The sequence below is a fragment of the Denticeps clupeoides genome, unplaced genomic scaffold, assembly GCF_900700375.1.
Source record: "Denticeps clupeoides unplaced genomic scaffold, fDenClu1.1, whole genome shotgun sequence".
NCBI classification, from domain to species: domain Eukaryota; kingdom Metazoa; phylum Chordata; class Actinopteri; order Clupeiformes; family Denticipitidae; genus Denticeps; species Denticeps clupeoides.
The window spans coordinates 32,540-47,305 of NW_021629842.1; the positions used below are offsets into that span (position 1 = coordinate 32,540).

The 14,766-nt window shown below is 41.0% G+C and overlaps 55 non-coding genes and 1 pseudogene across 55 annotated transcripts; all 56 read left to right on the plus strand.

The window, feature by feature from the left end:
- The first annotated feature begins 92 nt into the window (after positions 1-92).
- LOC114775906 (5S ribosomal RNA) lies at positions 93-211 on the plus strand. The gene has a single exon (XR_003745338.1). It is a non-coding gene; the product is annotated as a 5S ribosomal RNA (ribosomal RNA).
- A 144-nt stretch (positions 212-355) lies between these two features.
- On the plus strand, positions 356-474 carry LOC114775907 (5S ribosomal RNA). The gene has a single exon (XR_003745339.1). It is a non-coding gene; the product is annotated as a 5S ribosomal RNA (ribosomal RNA).
- Positions 475-618: 144 nt separating this feature from the next.
- LOC114775908 (5S ribosomal RNA) lies at positions 619-737 on the plus strand. Its single transcript, XR_003745340.1, has one exon. It is a non-coding gene; the product is annotated as a 5S ribosomal RNA (ribosomal RNA).
- A 144-nt stretch (positions 738-881) lies between these two features.
- On the plus strand, positions 882-1,000 carry LOC114775909 (5S ribosomal RNA). The gene has a single exon (XR_003745341.1). It is a non-coding gene; the product is annotated as a 5S ribosomal RNA (ribosomal RNA).
- A 144-nt stretch (positions 1,001-1,144) lies between these two features.
- Positions 1,145-1,263, plus strand: LOC114775910 (5S ribosomal RNA). Its single transcript, XR_003745342.1, has one exon. It is a non-coding gene; the product is annotated as a 5S ribosomal RNA (ribosomal RNA).
- A 144-nt stretch (positions 1,264-1,407) lies between these two features.
- On the plus strand, positions 1,408-1,526 carry LOC114775714 (5S ribosomal RNA). Its single transcript, XR_003745201.1, has one exon. It is a non-coding gene; the product is annotated as a 5S ribosomal RNA (ribosomal RNA).
- Positions 1,527-1,670: 144 nt separating this feature from the next.
- On the plus strand, positions 1,671-1,789 carry LOC114775715 (5S ribosomal RNA). The gene has a single exon (XR_003745202.1). It is a non-coding gene; the product is annotated as a 5S ribosomal RNA (ribosomal RNA).
- A 144-nt stretch (positions 1,790-1,933) lies between these two features.
- LOC114775716 (5S ribosomal RNA) lies at positions 1,934-2,052 on the plus strand. The gene has a single exon (XR_003745203.1). It is a non-coding gene; the product is annotated as a 5S ribosomal RNA (ribosomal RNA).
- A 144-nt stretch (positions 2,053-2,196) lies between these two features.
- Positions 2,197-2,315, plus strand: LOC114775717 (5S ribosomal RNA). Its single transcript, XR_003745204.1, has one exon. It is a non-coding gene; the product is annotated as a 5S ribosomal RNA (ribosomal RNA).
- Positions 2,316-2,459: 144 nt separating this feature from the next.
- On the plus strand, positions 2,460-2,578 carry LOC114775718 (5S ribosomal RNA). The gene has a single exon (XR_003745205.1). It is a non-coding gene; the product is annotated as a 5S ribosomal RNA (ribosomal RNA).
- A 144-nt stretch (positions 2,579-2,722) lies between these two features.
- LOC114775720 (5S ribosomal RNA) lies at positions 2,723-2,841 on the plus strand. The gene has a single exon (XR_003745207.1). It is a non-coding gene; the product is annotated as a 5S ribosomal RNA (ribosomal RNA).
- A 144-nt stretch (positions 2,842-2,985) lies between these two features.
- On the plus strand, positions 2,986-3,104 carry LOC114775721 (5S ribosomal RNA). The gene has a single exon (XR_003745208.1). It is a non-coding gene; the product is annotated as a 5S ribosomal RNA (ribosomal RNA).
- Positions 3,105-3,248: 144 nt separating this feature from the next.
- On the plus strand, positions 3,249-3,367 carry LOC114775722 (5S ribosomal RNA). The gene has a single exon (XR_003745209.1). It is a non-coding gene; the product is annotated as a 5S ribosomal RNA (ribosomal RNA).
- A 144-nt stretch (positions 3,368-3,511) lies between these two features.
- On the plus strand, positions 3,512-3,630 carry LOC114775723 (5S ribosomal RNA). Its single transcript, XR_003745210.1, has one exon. It is a non-coding gene; the product is annotated as a 5S ribosomal RNA (ribosomal RNA).
- Positions 3,631-3,774: 144 nt separating this feature from the next.
- Positions 3,775-3,893, plus strand: LOC114775724 (5S ribosomal RNA). The gene has a single exon (XR_003745211.1). It is a non-coding gene; the product is annotated as a 5S ribosomal RNA (ribosomal RNA).
- Positions 3,894-4,037: 144 nt separating this feature from the next.
- On the plus strand, positions 4,038-4,156 carry LOC114775725 (5S ribosomal RNA). Its single transcript, XR_003745212.1, has one exon. It is a non-coding gene; the product is annotated as a 5S ribosomal RNA (ribosomal RNA).
- A 144-nt stretch (positions 4,157-4,300) lies between these two features.
- Positions 4,301-4,419, plus strand: LOC114775726 (5S ribosomal RNA). Its single transcript, XR_003745213.1, has one exon. It is a non-coding gene; the product is annotated as a 5S ribosomal RNA (ribosomal RNA).
- A 144-nt stretch (positions 4,420-4,563) lies between these two features.
- On the plus strand, positions 4,564-4,682 carry LOC114775727 (5S ribosomal RNA). The gene has a single exon (XR_003745214.1). It is a non-coding gene; the product is annotated as a 5S ribosomal RNA (ribosomal RNA).
- A 144-nt stretch (positions 4,683-4,826) lies between these two features.
- LOC114775728 (5S ribosomal RNA) lies at positions 4,827-4,945 on the plus strand. The gene has a single exon (XR_003745215.1). It is a non-coding gene; the product is annotated as a 5S ribosomal RNA (ribosomal RNA).
- Positions 4,946-5,089: 144 nt separating this feature from the next.
- LOC114775729 (5S ribosomal RNA) lies at positions 5,090-5,208 on the plus strand. Its single transcript, XR_003745216.1, has one exon. It is a non-coding gene; the product is annotated as a 5S ribosomal RNA (ribosomal RNA).
- Positions 5,209-5,352: 144 nt separating this feature from the next.
- On the plus strand, positions 5,353-5,471 carry LOC114775731 (5S ribosomal RNA). The gene has a single exon (XR_003745218.1). It is a non-coding gene; the product is annotated as a 5S ribosomal RNA (ribosomal RNA).
- Positions 5,472-5,615: 144 nt separating this feature from the next.
- On the plus strand, positions 5,616-5,734 carry LOC114775732 (5S ribosomal RNA). The gene has a single exon (XR_003745219.1). It is a non-coding gene; the product is annotated as a 5S ribosomal RNA (ribosomal RNA).
- Positions 5,735-5,878: 144 nt separating this feature from the next.
- Positions 5,879-5,997, plus strand: LOC114775781 (5S ribosomal RNA). Its single transcript, XR_003745266.1, has one exon. It is a non-coding gene; the product is annotated as a 5S ribosomal RNA (ribosomal RNA).
- Positions 5,998-6,141: 144 nt separating this feature from the next.
- LOC114775734 (5S ribosomal RNA) lies at positions 6,142-6,260 on the plus strand. Its single transcript, XR_003745220.1, has one exon. It is a non-coding gene; the product is annotated as a 5S ribosomal RNA (ribosomal RNA).
- A 144-nt stretch (positions 6,261-6,404) lies between these two features.
- On the plus strand, positions 6,405-6,523 carry LOC114775735 (5S ribosomal RNA). The gene has a single exon (XR_003745221.1). It is a non-coding gene; the product is annotated as a 5S ribosomal RNA (ribosomal RNA).
- Positions 6,524-6,667: 144 nt separating this feature from the next.
- LOC114775736 (5S ribosomal RNA) lies at positions 6,668-6,786 on the plus strand. Its single transcript, XR_003745222.1, has one exon. It is a non-coding gene; the product is annotated as a 5S ribosomal RNA (ribosomal RNA).
- A 144-nt stretch (positions 6,787-6,930) lies between these two features.
- LOC114775737 (5S ribosomal RNA) lies at positions 6,931-7,049 on the plus strand. Its single transcript, XR_003745223.1, has one exon. It is a non-coding gene; the product is annotated as a 5S ribosomal RNA (ribosomal RNA).
- A 144-nt stretch (positions 7,050-7,193) lies between these two features.
- On the plus strand, positions 7,194-7,312 carry LOC114775738 (5S ribosomal RNA). Its single transcript, XR_003745224.1, has one exon. It is a non-coding gene; the product is annotated as a 5S ribosomal RNA (ribosomal RNA).
- Positions 7,313-7,456: 144 nt separating this feature from the next.
- LOC114775739 (5S ribosomal RNA) lies at positions 7,457-7,575 on the plus strand. The gene has a single exon (XR_003745225.1). It is a non-coding gene; the product is annotated as a 5S ribosomal RNA (ribosomal RNA).
- Positions 7,576-7,719: 144 nt separating this feature from the next.
- Positions 7,720-7,838, plus strand: LOC114775740 (5S ribosomal RNA). The gene has a single exon (XR_003745226.1). It is a non-coding gene; the product is annotated as a 5S ribosomal RNA (ribosomal RNA).
- A 144-nt stretch (positions 7,839-7,982) lies between these two features.
- Positions 7,983-8,101, plus strand: LOC114775741 (5S ribosomal RNA). Its single transcript, XR_003745227.1, has one exon. It is a non-coding gene; the product is annotated as a 5S ribosomal RNA (ribosomal RNA).
- Positions 8,102-8,245: 144 nt separating this feature from the next.
- Positions 8,246-8,364, plus strand: LOC114775743 (5S ribosomal RNA). Its single transcript, XR_003745229.1, has one exon. It is a non-coding gene; the product is annotated as a 5S ribosomal RNA (ribosomal RNA).
- Positions 8,365-8,508: 144 nt separating this feature from the next.
- On the plus strand, positions 8,509-8,627 carry LOC114775744 (5S ribosomal RNA). Its single transcript, XR_003745230.1, has one exon. It is a non-coding gene; the product is annotated as a 5S ribosomal RNA (ribosomal RNA).
- Positions 8,628-8,771: 144 nt separating this feature from the next.
- Positions 8,772-8,890, plus strand: LOC114775745 (5S ribosomal RNA). Its single transcript, XR_003745231.1, has one exon. It is a non-coding gene; the product is annotated as a 5S ribosomal RNA (ribosomal RNA).
- Positions 8,891-9,034: 144 nt separating this feature from the next.
- On the plus strand, positions 9,035-9,153 carry LOC114775746 (5S ribosomal RNA). The gene has a single exon (XR_003745232.1). It is a non-coding gene; the product is annotated as a 5S ribosomal RNA (ribosomal RNA).
- A 144-nt stretch (positions 9,154-9,297) lies between these two features.
- On the plus strand, positions 9,298-9,416 carry LOC114775747 (5S ribosomal RNA). The gene has a single exon (XR_003745233.1). It is a non-coding gene; the product is annotated as a 5S ribosomal RNA (ribosomal RNA).
- A 144-nt stretch (positions 9,417-9,560) lies between these two features.
- On the plus strand, positions 9,561-9,679 carry LOC114775748 (5S ribosomal RNA). The gene has a single exon (XR_003745234.1). It is a non-coding gene; the product is annotated as a 5S ribosomal RNA (ribosomal RNA).
- A 144-nt stretch (positions 9,680-9,823) lies between these two features.
- On the plus strand, positions 9,824-9,942 carry LOC114775749 (5S ribosomal RNA). Its single transcript, XR_003745235.1, has one exon. It is a non-coding gene; the product is annotated as a 5S ribosomal RNA (ribosomal RNA).
- A 144-nt stretch (positions 9,943-10,086) lies between these two features.
- On the plus strand, positions 10,087-10,205 carry LOC114775750 (5S ribosomal RNA). Its single transcript, XR_003745236.1, has one exon. It is a non-coding gene; the product is annotated as a 5S ribosomal RNA (ribosomal RNA).
- Positions 10,206-10,349: 144 nt separating this feature from the next.
- LOC114775751 (5S ribosomal RNA) lies at positions 10,350-10,468 on the plus strand. Its single transcript, XR_003745237.1, has one exon. It is a non-coding gene; the product is annotated as a 5S ribosomal RNA (ribosomal RNA).
- A 144-nt stretch (positions 10,469-10,612) lies between these two features.
- On the plus strand, positions 10,613-10,728 carry LOC114775834 (uncharacterized; annotated as a pseudogene).
- A 144-nt stretch (positions 10,729-10,872) lies between these two features.
- On the plus strand, positions 10,873-10,991 carry LOC114775752 (5S ribosomal RNA). Its single transcript, XR_003745238.1, has one exon. It is a non-coding gene; the product is annotated as a 5S ribosomal RNA (ribosomal RNA).
- A 144-nt stretch (positions 10,992-11,135) lies between these two features.
- Positions 11,136-11,254, plus strand: LOC114775754 (5S ribosomal RNA). Its single transcript, XR_003745240.1, has one exon. It is a non-coding gene; the product is annotated as a 5S ribosomal RNA (ribosomal RNA).
- A 143-nt stretch (positions 11,255-11,397) lies between these two features.
- Positions 11,398-11,516, plus strand: LOC114775755 (5S ribosomal RNA). The gene has a single exon (XR_003745241.1). It is a non-coding gene; the product is annotated as a 5S ribosomal RNA (ribosomal RNA).
- A 144-nt stretch (positions 11,517-11,660) lies between these two features.
- LOC114775756 (5S ribosomal RNA) lies at positions 11,661-11,779 on the plus strand. The gene has a single exon (XR_003745242.1). It is a non-coding gene; the product is annotated as a 5S ribosomal RNA (ribosomal RNA).
- Positions 11,780-11,923: 144 nt separating this feature from the next.
- Positions 11,924-12,042, plus strand: LOC114775757 (5S ribosomal RNA). Its single transcript, XR_003745243.1, has one exon. It is a non-coding gene; the product is annotated as a 5S ribosomal RNA (ribosomal RNA).
- A 144-nt stretch (positions 12,043-12,186) lies between these two features.
- Positions 12,187-12,305, plus strand: LOC114775758 (5S ribosomal RNA). The gene has a single exon (XR_003745244.1). It is a non-coding gene; the product is annotated as a 5S ribosomal RNA (ribosomal RNA).
- Positions 12,306-12,449: 144 nt separating this feature from the next.
- On the plus strand, positions 12,450-12,568 carry LOC114775760 (5S ribosomal RNA). Its single transcript, XR_003745245.1, has one exon. It is a non-coding gene; the product is annotated as a 5S ribosomal RNA (ribosomal RNA).
- Positions 12,569-12,713: 145 nt separating this feature from the next.
- LOC114775761 (5S ribosomal RNA) lies at positions 12,714-12,832 on the plus strand. The gene has a single exon (XR_003745246.1). It is a non-coding gene; the product is annotated as a 5S ribosomal RNA (ribosomal RNA).
- A 144-nt stretch (positions 12,833-12,976) lies between these two features.
- Positions 12,977-13,095, plus strand: LOC114775762 (5S ribosomal RNA). Its single transcript, XR_003745247.1, has one exon. It is a non-coding gene; the product is annotated as a 5S ribosomal RNA (ribosomal RNA).
- A 144-nt stretch (positions 13,096-13,239) lies between these two features.
- Positions 13,240-13,358, plus strand: LOC114775763 (5S ribosomal RNA). The gene has a single exon (XR_003745248.1). It is a non-coding gene; the product is annotated as a 5S ribosomal RNA (ribosomal RNA).
- A 144-nt stretch (positions 13,359-13,502) lies between these two features.
- On the plus strand, positions 13,503-13,621 carry LOC114775764 (5S ribosomal RNA). Its single transcript, XR_003745249.1, has one exon. It is a non-coding gene; the product is annotated as a 5S ribosomal RNA (ribosomal RNA).
- A 145-nt stretch (positions 13,622-13,766) lies between these two features.
- Positions 13,767-13,885, plus strand: LOC114775766 (5S ribosomal RNA). The gene has a single exon (XR_003745252.1). It is a non-coding gene; the product is annotated as a 5S ribosomal RNA (ribosomal RNA).
- A 143-nt stretch (positions 13,886-14,028) lies between these two features.
- Positions 14,029-14,147, plus strand: LOC114775767 (5S ribosomal RNA). Its single transcript, XR_003745253.1, has one exon. It is a non-coding gene; the product is annotated as a 5S ribosomal RNA (ribosomal RNA).
- A 145-nt stretch (positions 14,148-14,292) lies between these two features.
- LOC114775789 (5S ribosomal RNA) lies at positions 14,293-14,411 on the plus strand. The gene has a single exon (XR_003745274.1). It is a non-coding gene; the product is annotated as a 5S ribosomal RNA (ribosomal RNA).
- A 144-nt stretch (positions 14,412-14,555) lies between these two features.
- LOC114775768 (5S ribosomal RNA) lies at positions 14,556-14,674 on the plus strand. Its single transcript, XR_003745254.1, has one exon. It is a non-coding gene; the product is annotated as a 5S ribosomal RNA (ribosomal RNA).
- The last annotated feature ends 92 nt before the right edge of the window (positions 14,675-14,766 follow it).

Consider the following 14,766-nt stretch of genomic DNA (forward strand, 5'->3'; position numbering starts at 1 on the left):
TTTTTATCTAAAGTAAGTTAAGAGGTATTTTCACTCTGTGATATGTTTTCAAGCCTAGGTTGTTTAAAGTCCAAGATTTTCAAGCAGAGATTGCTTACGGCCATACCAGCCCAAGAACGCCCGGTCTCGTCTGATCTCGGAAGCTAAGAAGGCTTGGGCCTGGTTAGTACTTGGATGGGAGACCTCCTGGGAATACCAGGTGCTGTAAGCTTTAACTGTTGAAAAACTTTTTAAAATGAAGTTTTTTTGCATCGCTTTGTTAGTTTTTATCTAAAGTAAGTTAAGAGGTATTTTCACTCTGTGATATGTTTTCAAGCCTAGGTTGTTTAAAGTCCAAGATTTTCAAGCAGAGATTGCTTACGGCCATACCAGCCCAAGAACGCCCGGTCTCGTCTGATCTCGGAAGCTAAGAAGGCTTGGGCCTGGTTAGTACTTGGATGGGAGACCTCCTGGGAATACCAGGTGCTGTAAGCTTTAACTGTTGAAAAACTTTTTAAAATGAAGTTTTTTTGCATCGCTTTGTTAGTTTTTATCTAAAGTAAGTTAAGAGGTATTTTCACTCTGTGATATGTTTTCAAGCCTAGGTTGTTTAAAGTCCAAGATTTTCAAGCAGAGATTGCTTACGGCCATACCAGCCCAAGAACGCCCGGTCTCGTCTGATCTCGGAAGCTAAGAAGGCTTGGGCCTGGTTAGTACTTGGATGGGAGACCTCCTGGGAATACCAGGTGCTGTAAGCTTTAACTGTTGAAAAACTTTTTAAAATGAAGTTTTTTTGCATCGCTTTGTTAGTTTTTATCTAAAGTAAGTTAAGAGGTATTTTCACTCTGTGATATGTTTTCAAGCCTAGGTTGTTTAAAGTCCAAGATTTTCAAGCAGAGATTGCTTACGGCCATACCAGCCCAAGAACGCCCGGTCTCGTCTGATCTCGGAAGCTAAGAAGGCTTGGGCCTGGTTAGTACTTGGATGGGAGACCTCCTGGGAATACCAGGTGCTGTAAGCTTTAACTGTTGAAAAACTTTTTAAAATGAAGTTTTTTTGCATCGCTTTGTTAGTTTTTATCTAAAGTAAGTTAAGAGGTATTTTCACTCTGTGATATGTTTTCAAGCCTAGGTTGTTTAAAGTCCAAGATTTTCAAGCAGAGATTGCTTACGGCCATACCAGCCCAAGAACGCCCGGTCTCGTCTGATCTCGGAAGCTAAGAAGGCTTGGGCCTGGTTAGTACTTGGATGGGAGACCTCCTGGGAATACCAGGTGCTGTAAGCTTTAACTGTTGAAAAACTTTTTAAAATGAAGTTTTTTTGCATCGCTTTGTTAGTTTTTATCTAAAGTAAGTTAAGAGGTATTTTCACTCTGTGATATGTTTTCAAGCCTAGGTTGTTTAAAGTCCAAGATTTTCAAGCAGAGATTGCTTACGGCCATACCAGCCCAAGAACGCCCGGTCTCGTCTGATCTCGGAAGCTAAGAAGGCTTGGGCCTGGTTAGTACTTGGATGGGAGACCTCCTGGGAATACCAGGTGCTGTAAGCTTTAACTGTTGAAAAACTTTTTAAAATGAAGTTTTTTTGCATCGCTTTGTTAGTTTTTATCTAAAGTAAGTTAAGAGGTATTTTCACTCTGTGATATGTTTTCAAGCCTAGGTTGTTTAAAGTCCAAGATTTTCAAGCAGAGATTGCTTACGGCCATACCAGCCCAAGAACGCCCGGTCTCGTCTGATCTCGGAAGCTAAGAAGGCTTGGGCCTGGTTAGTACTTGGATGGGAGACCTCCTGGGAATACCAGGTGCTGTAAGCTTTAACTGTTGAAAAACTTTTTAAAATGAAGTTTTTTTGCATCGCTTTGTTAGTTTTTATCTAAAGTAAGTTAAGAGGTATTTTCACTCTGTGATATGTTTTCAAGCCTAGGTTGTTTAAAGTCCAAGATTTTCAAGCAGAGATTGCTTACGGCCATACCAGCCCAAGAACGCCCGGTCTCGTCTGATCTCGGAAGCTAAGAAGGCTTGGGCCTGGTTAGTACTTGGATGGGAGACCTCCTGGGAATACCAGGTGCTGTAAGCTTTAACTGTTGAAAAACTTTTTAAAATGAAGTTTTTTTGCATCGCTTTGTTAGTTTTTATCTAAAGTAAGTTAAGAGGTATTTTCACTCTGTGATATGTTTTCAAGCCTAGGTTGTTTAAAGTCCAAGATTTTCAAGCAGAGATTGCTTACGGCCATACCAGCCCAAGAACGCCCGGTCTCGTCTGATCTCGGAAGCTAAGAAGGCTTGGGCCTGGTTAGTACTTGGATGGGAGACCTCCTGGGAATACCAGGTGCTGTAAGCTTTAACTGTTGAAAAACTTTTTAAAATGAAGTTTTTTTGCATCGCTTTGTTAGTTTTTATCTAAAGTAAGTTAAGAGGTATTTTCACTCTGTGATATGTTTTCAAGCCTAGGTTGTTTAAAGTCCAAGATTTTCAAGCAGAGATTGCTTACGGCCATACCAGCCCAAGAACGCCCGGTCTCGTCTGATCTCGGAAGCTAAGAAGGCTTGGGCCTGGTTAGTACTTGGATGGGAGACCTCCTGGGAATACCAGGTGCTGTAAGCTTTAACTGTTGAAAAACTTTTTAAAATGAAGTTTTTTTGCATCGCTTTGTTAGTTTTTATCTAAAGTAAGTTAAGAGGTATTTTCACTCTGTGATATGTTTTCAAGCCTAGGTTGTTTAAAGTCCAAGATTTTCAAGCAGAGATTGCTTACGGCCATACCAGCCCAAGAACGCCCGGTCTCGTCTGATCTCGGAAGCTAAGAAGGCTTGGGCCTGGTTAGTACTTGGATGGGAGACCTCCTGGGAATACCAGGTGCTGTAAGCTTTAACTGTTGAAAAACTTTTTAAAATGAAGTTTTTTTGCATCGCTTTGTTAGTTTTTATCTAAAGTAAGTTAAGAGGTATTTTCACTCTGTGATATGTTTTCAAGCCTAGGTTGTTTAAAGTCCAAGATTTTCAAGCAGAGATTGCTTACGGCCATACCAGCCCAAGAACGCCCGGTCTCGTCTGATCTCGGAAGCTAAGAAGGCTTGGGCCTGGTTAGTACTTGGATGGGAGACCTCCTGGGAATACCAGGTGCTGTAAGCTTTAACTGTTGAAAAACTTTTTAAAATGAAGTTTTTTTGCATCGCTTTGTTAGTTTTTATCTAAAGTAAGTTAAGAGGTATTTTCACTCTGTGATATGTTTTCAAGCCTAGGTTGTTTAAAGTCCAAGATTTTCAAGCAGAGATTGCTTACGGCCATACCAGCCCAAGAACGCCCGGTCTCGTCTGATCTCGGAAGCTAAGAAGGCTTGGGCCTGGTTAGTACTTGGATGGGAGACCTCCTGGGAATACCAGGTGCTGTAAGCTTTAACTGTTGAAAAACTTTTTAAAATGAAGTTTTTTTGCATCGCTTTGTTAGTTTTTATCTAAAGTAAGTTAAGAGGTATTTTCACTCTGTGATATGTTTTCAAGCCTAGGTTGTTTAAAGTCCAAGATTTTCAAGCAGAGATTGCTTACGGCCATACCAGCCCAAGAACGCCCGGTCTCGTCTGATCTCGGAAGCTAAGAAGGCTTGGGCCTGGTTAGTACTTGGATGGGAGACCTCCTGGGAATACCAGGTGCTGTAAGCTTTAACTGTTGAAAAACTTTTTAAAATGAAGTTTTTTTGCATCGCTTTGTTAGTTTTTATCTAAAGTAAGTTAAGAGGTATTTTCACTCTGTGATATGTTTTCAAGCCTAGGTTGTTTAAAGTCCAAGATTTTCAAGCAGAGATTGCTTACGGCCATACCAGCCCAAGAACGCCCGGTCTCGTCTGATCTCGGAAGCTAAGAAGGCTTGGGCCTGGTTAGTACTTGGATGGGAGACCTCCTGGGAATACCAGGTGCTGTAAGCTTTAACTGTTGAAAAACTTTTTAAAATGAAGTTTTTTTGCATCGCTTTGTTAGTTTTTATCTAAAGTAAGTTAAGAGGTATTTTCACTCTGTGATATGTTTTCAAGCCTAGGTTGTTTAAAGTCCAAGATTTTCAAGCAGAGATTGCTTACGGCCATACCAGCCCAAGAACGCCCGGTCTCGTCTGATCTCGGAAGCTAAGAAGGCTTGGGCCTGGTTAGTACTTGGATGGGAGACCTCCTGGGAATACCAGGTGCTGTAAGCTTTAACTGTTGAAAAACTTTTTAAAATGAAGTTTTTTTGCATCGCTTTGTTAGTTTTTATCTAAAGTAAGTTAAGAGGTATTTTCACTCTGTGATATGTTTTCAAGCCTAGGTTGTTTAAAGTCCAAGATTTTCAAGCAGAGATTGCTTACGGCCATACCAGCCCAAGAACGCCCGGTCTCGTCTGATCTCGGAAGCTAAGAAGGCTTGGGCCTGGTTAGTACTTGGATGGGAGACCTCCTGGGAATACCAGGTGCTGTAAGCTTTAACTGTTGAAAAACTTTTTAAAATGAAGTTTTTTTGCATCGCTTTGTTAGTTTTTATCTAAAGTAAGTTAAGAGGTATTTTCACTCTGTGATATGTTTTCAAGCCTAGGTTGTTTAAAGTCCAAGATTTTCAAGCAGAGATTGCTTACGGCCATACCAGCCCAAGAACGCCCGGTCTCGTCTGATCTCGGAAGCTAAGAAGGCTTGGGCCTGGTTAGTACTTGGATGGGAGACCTCCTGGGAATACCAGGTGCTGTAAGCTTTAACTGTTGAAAAACTTTTTAAAATGAAGTTTTTTTGCATCGCTTTGTTAGTTTTTATCTAAAGTAAGTTAAGAGGTATTTTCACTCTGTGATATGTTTTCAAGCCTAGGTTGTTTAAAGTCCAAGATTTTCAAGCAGAGATTGCTTACGGCCATACCAGCCCAAGAACGCCCGGTCTCGTCTGATCTCGGAAGCTAAGAAGGCTTGGGCCTGGTTAGTACTTGGATGGGAGACCTCCTGGGAATACCAGGTGCTGTAAGCTTTAACTGTTGAAAAACTTTTTAAAATGAAGTTTTTTTGCATCGCTTTGTTAGTTTTTATCTAAAGTAAGTTAAGAGGTATTTTCACTCTGTGATATGTTTTCAAGCCTAGGTTGTTTAAAGTCCAAGATTTTCAAGCAGAGATTGCTTACGGCCATACCAGCCCAAGAACGCCCGGTCTCGTCTGATCTCGGAAGCTAAGAAGGCTTGGGCCTGGTTAGTACTTGGATGGGAGACCTCCTGGGAATACCAGGTGCTGTAAGCTTTAACTGTTGAAAAACTTTTTAAAATGAAGTTTTTTTGCATCGCTTTGTTAGTTTTTATCTAAAGTAAGTTAAGAGGTATTTTCACTCTGTGATATGTTTTCAAGCCTAGGTTGTTTAAAGTCCAAGATTTTCAAGCAGAGATTGCTTACGGCCATACCAGCCCAAGAACGCCCGGTCTCGTCTGATCTCGGAAGCTAAGAAGGCTTGGGCCTGGTTAGTACTTGGATGGGAGACCTCCTGGGAATACCAGGTGCTGTAAGCTTTAACTGTTGAAAAACTTTTTAAAATGAAGTTTTTTTGCATCGCTTTGTTAGTTTTTATCTAAAGTAAGTTAAGAGGTATTTTCACTCTGTGATATGTTTTCAAGCCTAGGTTGTTTAAAGTCCAAGATTTTCAAGCAGAGATTGCTTACGGCCATACCAGCCCAAGAACGCCCGGTCTCGTCTGATCTCGGAAGCTAAGAAGGCTTGGGCCTGGTTAGTACTTGGATGGGAGACCTCCTGGGAATACCAGGTGCTGTAAGCTTTAACTGTTGAAAAACTTTTTAAAATGAAGTTTTTTTGCATCGCTTTGTTAGTTTTTATCTAAAGTAAGTTAAGAGGTATTTTCACTCTGTGATATGTTTTCAAGCCTAGGTTGTTTAAAGTCCAAGATTTTCAAGCAGAGATTGCTTACGGCCATACCAGCCCAAGAACGCCAGGTCTCGTCTGATCTCGGAAGCTAAGAAGGCTTGGGCCTGGTTAGTACTTGGATGGGAGACCTCCTGGGAATACCAGGTGCTGTAAGCTTTAACTGTTGAAAAACTTTTTAAAATGAAGTTTTTTTGCATCGCTTTGTTAGTTTTTATCTAAAGTAAGTTAAGAGGTATTTTCACTCTGTGATATGTTTTCAAGCCTAGGTTGTTTAAAGTCCAAGATTTTCAAGCAGAGATTGCTTACGGCCATACCAGCCCAAGAACGCCCGGTCTCGTCTGATCTCGGAAGCTAAGAAGGCTTGGGCCTGGTTAGTACTTGGATGGGAGACCTCCTGGGAATACCAGGTGCTGTAAGCTTTAACTGTTGAAAAACTTTTTAAAATGAAGTTTTTTTGCATCGCTTTGTTAGTTTTTATCTAAAGTAAGTTAAGAGGTATTTTCACTCTGTGATATGTTTTCAAGCCTAGGTTGTTTAAAGTCCAAGATTTTCAAGCAGAGATTGCTTACGGCCATACCAGCCCAAGAACGCCCGGTCTCGTCTGATCTCGGAAGCTAAGAAGGCTTGGGCCTGGTTAGTACTTGGATGGGAGACCTCCTGGGAATACCAGGTGCTGTAAGCTTTAACTGTTGAAAAACTTTTTAAAATGAAGTTTTTTTGCATCGCTTTGTTAGTTTTTATCTAAAGTAAGTTAAGAGGTATTTTCACTCTGTGATATGTTTTCAAGCCTAGGTTGTTTAAAGTCCAAGATTTTCAAGCAGAGATTGCTTACGGCCATACCAGCCCAAGAACGCCCGGTCTCGTCTGATCTCGGAAGCTAAGAAGGCTTGGGCCTGGTTAGTACTTGGATGGGAGACCTCCTGGGAATACCAGGTGCTGTAAGCTTTAACTGTTGAAAAACTTTTTAAAATGAAGTTTTTTTGCATCGCTTTGTTAGTTTTTATCTAAAGTAAGTTAAGAGGTATTTTCACTCTGTGATATGTTTTCAAGCCTAGGTTGTTTAAAGTCCAAGATTTTCAAGCAGAGATTGCTTACGGCCATACCAGCCCAAGAACGCCCGGTCTCGTCTGATCTCGGAAGCTAAGAAGGCTTGGGCCTGGTTAGTACTTGGATGGGAGACCTCCTGGGAATACCAGGTGCTGTAAGCTTTAACTGTTGAAAAACTTTTTAAAATGAAGTTTTTTTGCATCGCTTTGTTAGTTTTTATCTAAAGTAAGTTAAGAGGTATTTTCACTCTGTGATATGTTTTCAAGCCTAGGTTGTTTAAAGTCCAAGATTTTCAAGCAGAGATTGCTTACGGCCATACCAGCCCAAGAACGCCCGGTCTCGTCTGATCTCGGAAGCTAAGAAGGCTTGGGCCTGGTTAGTACTTGGATGGGAGACCTCCTGGGAATACCAGGTGCTGTAAGCTTTAACTGTTGAAAAACTTTTTAAAATGAAGTTTTTTTGCATCGCTTTGTTAGTTTTTATCTAAAGTAAGTTAAGAGGTATTTTCACTCTGTGATATGTTTTCAAGCCTAGGTTGTTTAAAGTCCAAGATTTTCAAGCAGAGATTGCTTACGGCCATACCAGCCCAAGAACGCCCGGTCTCGTCTGATCTCGGAAGCTAAGAAGGCTTGGGCCTGGTTAGTACTTGGATGGGAGACCTCCTGGGAATACCAGGTGCTGTAAGCTTTAACTGTTGAAAAACTTTTTAAAATGAAGTTTTTTTGCATCGCTTTGTTAGTTTTTATCTAAAGTAAGTTAAGAGGTATTTTCACTCTGTGATATGTTTTCAAGCCTAGGTTGTTTAAAGTCCAAGATTTTCAAGCAGAGATTGCTTACGGCCATACCAGCCCAAGAACGCCCGGTCTCGTCTGATCTCGGAAGCTAAGAAGGCTTGGGCCTGGTTAGTACTTGGATGGGAGACCTCCTGGGAATACCAGGTGCTGTAAGCTTTAACTGTTGAAAAACTTTTTAAAATGAAGTTTTTTTGCATCGCTTTGTTAGTTTTTATCTAAAGTAAGTTAAGAGGTATTTTCACTCTGTGATATGTTTTCAAGCCTAGGTTGTTTAAAGTCCAAGATTTTCAAGCAGAGATTGCTTACGGCCATACCAGCCCAAGAACGCCCGGTCTCGTCTGATCTCGGAAGCTAAGAAGGCTTGGGCCTGGTTAGTACTTGGATGGGAGACCTCCTGGGAATACCAGGTGCTGTAAGCTTTAACTGTTGAAAAACTTTTTAAAATGAAGTTTTTTTGCATCGCTTTGTTAGTTTTTATCTAAAGTAAGTTAAGAGGTATTTTCACTCTGTGATATGTTTTCAAGCCTAGGTTGTTTAAAGTCCAAGATTTTCAAGCAGAGATTGCTTACGGCCATACCAGCCCAAGAACGCCCGGTCTCGTCTGATCTCGGAAGCTAAGAAGGCTTGGGCCTGGTTAGTACTTGGATGGGAGACCTCCTGGGAATACCAGGTGCTGTAAGCTTTAACTGTTGAAAAACTTTTTAAAATGAAGTTTTTTTGCATCGCTTTGTTAGTTTTTATCTAAAGTAAGTTAAGAGGTATTTTCACTCTGTGATATGTTTTCAAGCCTAGGTTGTTTAAAGTCCAAGATTTTCAAGCAGAGATTGCTTACGGCCATACCAGCCCAAGAACGCCCGGTCTCGTCTGATCTCGGAAGCTAAGAAGGCTTGGGCCTGGTTAGTACTTGGATGGGAGACCTCCTGGGAATACCAGGTGCTGTAAGCTTTAACTGTTGAAAAACTTTTTAAAATGAAGTTTTTTTGCATCGCTTTGTTAGTTTTTATCTAAAGTAAGTTAAGAGGTATTTTCACTCTGTGATATGTTTTCAAGCCTAGGTTGTTTAAAGTCCAAGATTTTCAAGCAGAGATTGCTTACGGCCATACCAGCCCAAGAACGCCCGGTCTCGTCTGATCTCGGAAGCTAAGAAGGCTTGGGCCTGGTTAGTACTTGGATGGGAGACCTCCTGGGAATACCAGGTGCTGTAAGCTTTAACTGTTGAAAAACTTTTTAAAATGAAGTTTTTTTGCATCGCTTTGTTAGTTTTTATCTAAAGTAAGTTAAGAGGTATTTTCACTCTGTGATATGTTTTCAAGCCTAGGTTGTTTAAAGTCCAAGATTTTCAAGCAGAGATTGCTTACGGCCATACCAGCCCAAGAACGCCCGGTCTCGTCTGATCTCGGAAGCTAAGAAGGCTTGGGCCTGGTTAGTACTTGGATGGGAGACCTCCTGGGAATACCAGGTGCTGTAAGCTTTAACTGTTGAAAAACTTTTTAAAATGAAGTTTTTTTGCATCGCTTTGTTAGTTTTTATCTAAAGTAAGTTAAGAGGTATTTTCACTCTGTGATATGTTTTCAAGCCTAGGTTGTTTAAAGTCCAAGATTTTCAAGCAGAGATTGCTTACGGCCATACCAGCCCAAGAACGCCCGGTCTCGTCTGATCTCGGAAGCTAAGAAGGCTTGGGCCTGGTTAGTACTTGGATGGGAGACCTCCTGGGAATACCAGGTGCTGTAAGCTTTAACTGTTGAAAAACTTTTTAAAATGAAGTTTTTTTGCATCGCTTTGTTAGTTTTTATCTAAAGTAAGTTAAGAGGTATTTTCACTCTGTGATATGTTTTCAAGCCTAGGTTGTTTAAAGTCCAAGATTTTCAAGCAGAGATTGCTTACGGCCATACCAGCCCAAGAACGCCCGGTCTCGTCTGATCTCGGAAGCTAAGAAGGCTTGGGCCTGGTTAGTACTTGGATGGGAGACCTCCTGGGAATACCAGGTGCTGTAAGCTTTAACTGTTGAAAAACTTTTTAAAATGAAGTTTTTTTGCATCGCTTTGTTAGTTTTTATCTAAAGTAAGTTAAGAGGTATTTTCACTCTGTGATATGTTTTCAAGCCTAGGTTGTTTAAAGTCCAAGATTTTCAAGCAGAGATTGCTTACGGCCATACCAGCCCAAGAACGCCCGGTCTCGTCTGATCTCGGAAGCTAAGAAGGCTTGGGCCTGGTTAGTACTTGGATGGGAGACCTCCTGGGAATACCAGGTGCTGTAAGCTTTAACTGTTGAAAAACTTTTTAAAATGAAGTTTTTTTGCATCGCTTTGTTAGTTTTTATCTAAAGTAAGTTAAGAGGTATTTTCACTCTGTGATATGTTTTCAAGCCTAGGTTGTTTAAAGTCCAAGATTTTCAAGCAGAGATTGCTTACGGCCATACCAGCCCAAGAACGCCCGGTCTCGTCTGATCTCGGAAGCTAAGAAGGCTTGGGCCTGGTTAGTACTTGGATGGGAGACCTCCTGGGAATACCAGGTGCTGTAAGCTTTAACTGTTGAAAAACTTTTTAAAATGAAGTTTTTTTGCATCGCTTTGTTAGTTTTTATCTAAAGTAAGTTAAGAGGTATTTTCACTCTGTGATATGTTTTCAAGCCTAGGTTGTTTAAAGTCCAAGATTTTCAAGCAGAGATTGCTTACGGCCATACCAGCCCAAGAACGCCCGGTCTCGTCTGATCTCGGAAGCTAAGAAGGCTTGGGCCTGGTTAGTACTTGGATGGGAGACCTCCTGGGAATACCAGGTGCTGTAAGCTTTAACTGTTGAAAAACTTTTTAAAATGAAGTTTTTTTGCATCGCTTTGTTAGTTTTTATCTAAAGTAAGTTAAGAGGTATTTTCACTCTGTGATATGTTTTCAAGCCTAGGTTGTTTAAAGTCCAAGATTTTCAAGCAGAGATTGCTTACGGCCATACCAGCCCAAGAACTGGTCTCGTCTGATCTCGGAAGCTAAGAAGGCTTGGGCCTGGTTAGTACTTGGATGGGAGACCTCCTGGGAATACCAGGTGCTGTAAGCTTTAACTGTTGAAAAACTTTTTAAAATGAAGTTTTTTTGCATCGCTTTGTTAGTTTTTATCTAAAGTAAGTTAAGAGGTATTTTCACTCTGTGATATGTTTTCAAGCCTAGGTTGTTTAAAGTCCAAGATTTTCAAGCAGAGATTGCTTACGGCCATACCAGCCCAAGAACGCCCGGTCTCGTCTGATCTCGGAAGCTAAGAAGGCTTGGGCCTGGTTAGTACTTGGATGGGAGACCTCCTGGGAATACCAGGTGCTGTAAGCTTTAACTGTTGAAAAACTTTTTAAAATGAAGTTTTTTTGCATCGCTTTGTTAGTTTTTATCTAAAGTAAGTTAAGAGGTATTTTCACTCTGTGATATGTTTTCAAGCCTAGGTTGTTTAAAGTCCAAGATTTTCAAGCAGAGATTGCTTACGGCCATACCAGCCCAAGAACGCCCGGTCTCGTCTGATCTCGGAAGCTAAGAAGGCTTGGGCCTGGTTAGTACTTGGATGGGAGACCTCCTGGGAATACCAGGTGCTGTAAGCTTTAACTGTTGAAAAACTTTTTAAATGAAGTTTTTTTGCATCGCTTTGTTAGTTTTTATCTAAAGTAAGTTAAGAGGTATTTTCACTCTGTGATATGTTTTCAAGCCTAGGTTGTTTAAAGTCCAAGATTTTCAAGCAGAGATTGCTTACGGCCATACCAGCCCAAGAACGCCCGGTCTCGTCTGATCTCGGAAGCTAAGAAGGCTTGGGCCTGGTTAGTACTTGGATGGGAGACCTCCTGGGAATACCAGGTGCTGTAAGCTTTAACTGTTGAAAAACTTTTTAAAATGAATTTTTTTTGCATCGCTTTGTTAGTTTTTATCTAAAGTAAGTTAAGAGGTATTTTCACTCTGTGATATGTTTTCAAGCCTAGGTTGTTTAAAGTCCAAGATTTTCAAGCAGAGATTGCTTACGGCCATACCAGCCCAAGAACGCCCGGTCTCGTCTGATCTCGGAAGCTAAGAAGGCTTGGGCCTGGTTAGTACTTGGATGGGAGACCTCCTGGGAATACCAGGTGCTGTAAGCTTTAACTGTTGAAAAACTTTTTAAAATGAAGTTTTTTTGCATCGCTTTGTTAGTTTTTATCTAAAGTAAGTTAAGAGGTATTTTCACTCTGTGATATGTTTTCAAGCCTAGGTTGTTTAAAGTCCAAGATTTTCAAGCAGAGATTGCTTACGGCCATACCAGCCCAAGAACGCCCGGTCTCGTCTGATCTCGGAAGCTAAGAAGGCTTGGGCCTGGTTAGTACTTGGATGGGAGACCTCCTGGGAATACCAGGTGCTGTAAGCTTTAACTGTTGAAAAACTTTTTAAAATGAAGTTTTTTTGCATCGCTTTGTTAGTTTTTATCTAAAGTAAGTTAAGAGGTATTTTCACTCTGTGATATGTTTTCAAGCCTAGGTTGTTTAAAGTCCAAGATTTTCAAGCAGAGATTGCTTACGGCCATACCAGCCCAAGAACGCCCGGTCTCGTCTGATCTCGGAAGCTAAGAAGGCTTGGGCCTGGTTAGTACTTGGATGGGAGACCTCCTGGGAATACCAGGTGCTGTAAGCTTTAACTGTTGAAAAACTTTTTAAAATGAAGTTTTTTTGCATCGCTTTGTTAGTTTTTATCTAAAGTAAGTTAAGAGGTATTTTCACTCTGTGATATGTTTTCAAGCCTAGGTTGTTTAAAGTCCAAGATTTTCAAGCAGAGATTGCTTACGGCCATACCAGCCCAAGAACGCCCGGTCTCGTCTGATCTCGGAAGCTAAGAAGGCTTGGGCCTGGTTAGTACTTGGATGGGAGACCTCCTGGGAATACCAGGTGCTGTAAGCTTTAACTGTTGAAAAACTTTTTAAAATGAATTTTTTTTTGCATCGCTTTGTTAGTTTTTATCTAAAGTAAGTTAAGAGGTATTTTCACTCTGTGATATGTTTTCAAGCCTAGGTTGTTTAAAGTCCAAGATTTTCAAGCAGAGATTGCTTACGGCCATACCAGCCCAAGAACGCCCGGTCTCGTCTGATCTCGGAAGCTAAGAAGGCTTGGGCCTGGTTAGTACTTGGATGGGAGACCTCCTGGGAATACCAGGTGCTGTAAGCTTTAACTGTTGAAAAACTTTTTAAAATGAAGTTTTTTTGCATCGCTTTGTTAGTTTTTATCTAAAGTAAGTTAAGAGGTATTTTCACTCTGTGATATGTTTTCAAGCCTAGGTTGTTTAAAGTCCAAGATTTTCAAGCAGAGATTGCTTACGGCCATACCAGCCCAAGAACGCCCGGTCTCGTCTGATCTCGGAAGCTAAGAAGGCTTGGGCCTGGTTAGTACTTGGATGGGAGACCTCCTGGGAATACCAGGTGCTGTAAGCTTTAACTGTTGAAAAACTTTTTAAAATGAATTTTTTTTGCATCGCTTTGTTAGTTTTTATCTAAAGTAAGTTAAGAGGTATTTTCACTCTGTGATATGTTTTCAAGCCTAGGTTGTTTAAAGTCCAAGATTTTCAAGCAGAGATTGCTTACGGCCATACCAGCCCAAGAACGCCCGGTCTCGTCTGATCTCGGAAGCTAAGAAGGCTTGGGCCTGGTTAGTACTTGGATGGGAGACCTCCTGGGAATACCAGGTGCTGTAAGCTTTAACTGTTGAAAAACTTTTTAAAATGAATTTTTTTTGCATCGCTTTGTTAGTTTTTATCTAAAGTAAGTTAAGAGGTATTTTCACTCTGTGATATGTTTTCAAGCCTAGGTTGTTTAAAGTCCAAGATTTTCAAGCAGAGATTGCTTACGGCCATACCAGCCCAAGAACGCCCGGTCTCGTCTGATCTCGGAAGCTAAGAAGGCTTGGGCCTGGTTAGTACTTGGATGGGAGACCTCCTGGGAATACCAGGTGCTGTAAGCTTTAACTGTTGAAAAACTTTTTAAAATGAAGTTTTTTTGCATCGCTTTGTTAGTTTTTATCTAAAGTAAGTTAAGAGGTATTTTTCACTCTGTGATATGTTTTCAAGCCTAGGTTGTTTAAAGTCCAAGATTTTCAAGCAGAGATTGCTTACGGCCATACCAGCCCAAGAACGCCCGGTCTCGTCTGATCTCGGAAGCTAAGAAGGCTTGGGCCTGGTTAGTACTTGGATGGGAGACCTCCTGGGAATACCAGGTGCTGTAAGCTTTAACTGTTGAAAAACTTTTTGAAATGAATTTTTTTTGCATCGCTTTGTTAGTTTTTATCTAAGTAAGTTAAGAGGTATTTTCACTCTGTGATATGTTTTCAAGCCTAGGTTGTTTAAAGTCCAAGATTTTCAAGCAGAGATTGCTTACGGCCATACCAGCCCAAGAACGCCCGGTCTCGTCTGATCTCGGAAGCTAAGAAGGCTTGGGCCTGGTTAGTACTTGGATGGGAGACCTCCTGGGAATACCAGGTGCTGTAAGCTTTAACTGTTGAAAAACTTTTTAAAATGAAGTTTTTTTGCATCGCTTTGTTAGTTTTTATCTAAAGTAAGTTAAGAGGTATTTTCACTCTGTGATAATGTTTTCAAGCCTAGGTTGTTTAAAGTCCAAGATTTTCAAGCAGAGATTGCTTACGGCCATACCATCCCAAGAACGCCCGGTCTCGTCTGATCTCGGAAGCTAAGAAGGCTTGGGCCTGGTTAGTACTTGGATGGGAGACCTCCTGGGAATACCAGGTGCTGTAAGCTTTAACTGTTGAAAAACTTTTTAAAATGAAGTTTTTTTGCATCGCTTTGTTAGTTTTTATCTAAAGTAAGTTAAGAGGTATTTTCACTCTGTGATATGTTTTCAAGCCTAGGTTGTTTAAAGTCCAAGATTTTCAAGCAGAGATTGCTTACGGCCATACCAGCCCAAGAACGCCCGGTCTCGTCTGATCTCGGAAGCTAAGAAGGCTTGGGCCTGGTTAGTACTTGGATGGGAGACCTCCTGGGAATACCAGGTGCTGTAAGCTTTAACTGTTGAAAAACTTTTTAAAATGAAGTTTTTTTGCATCGCTTTGTTAGTTTTTATCTAAAGTAAGTTAAGAGGTATTTTCACTCTGTG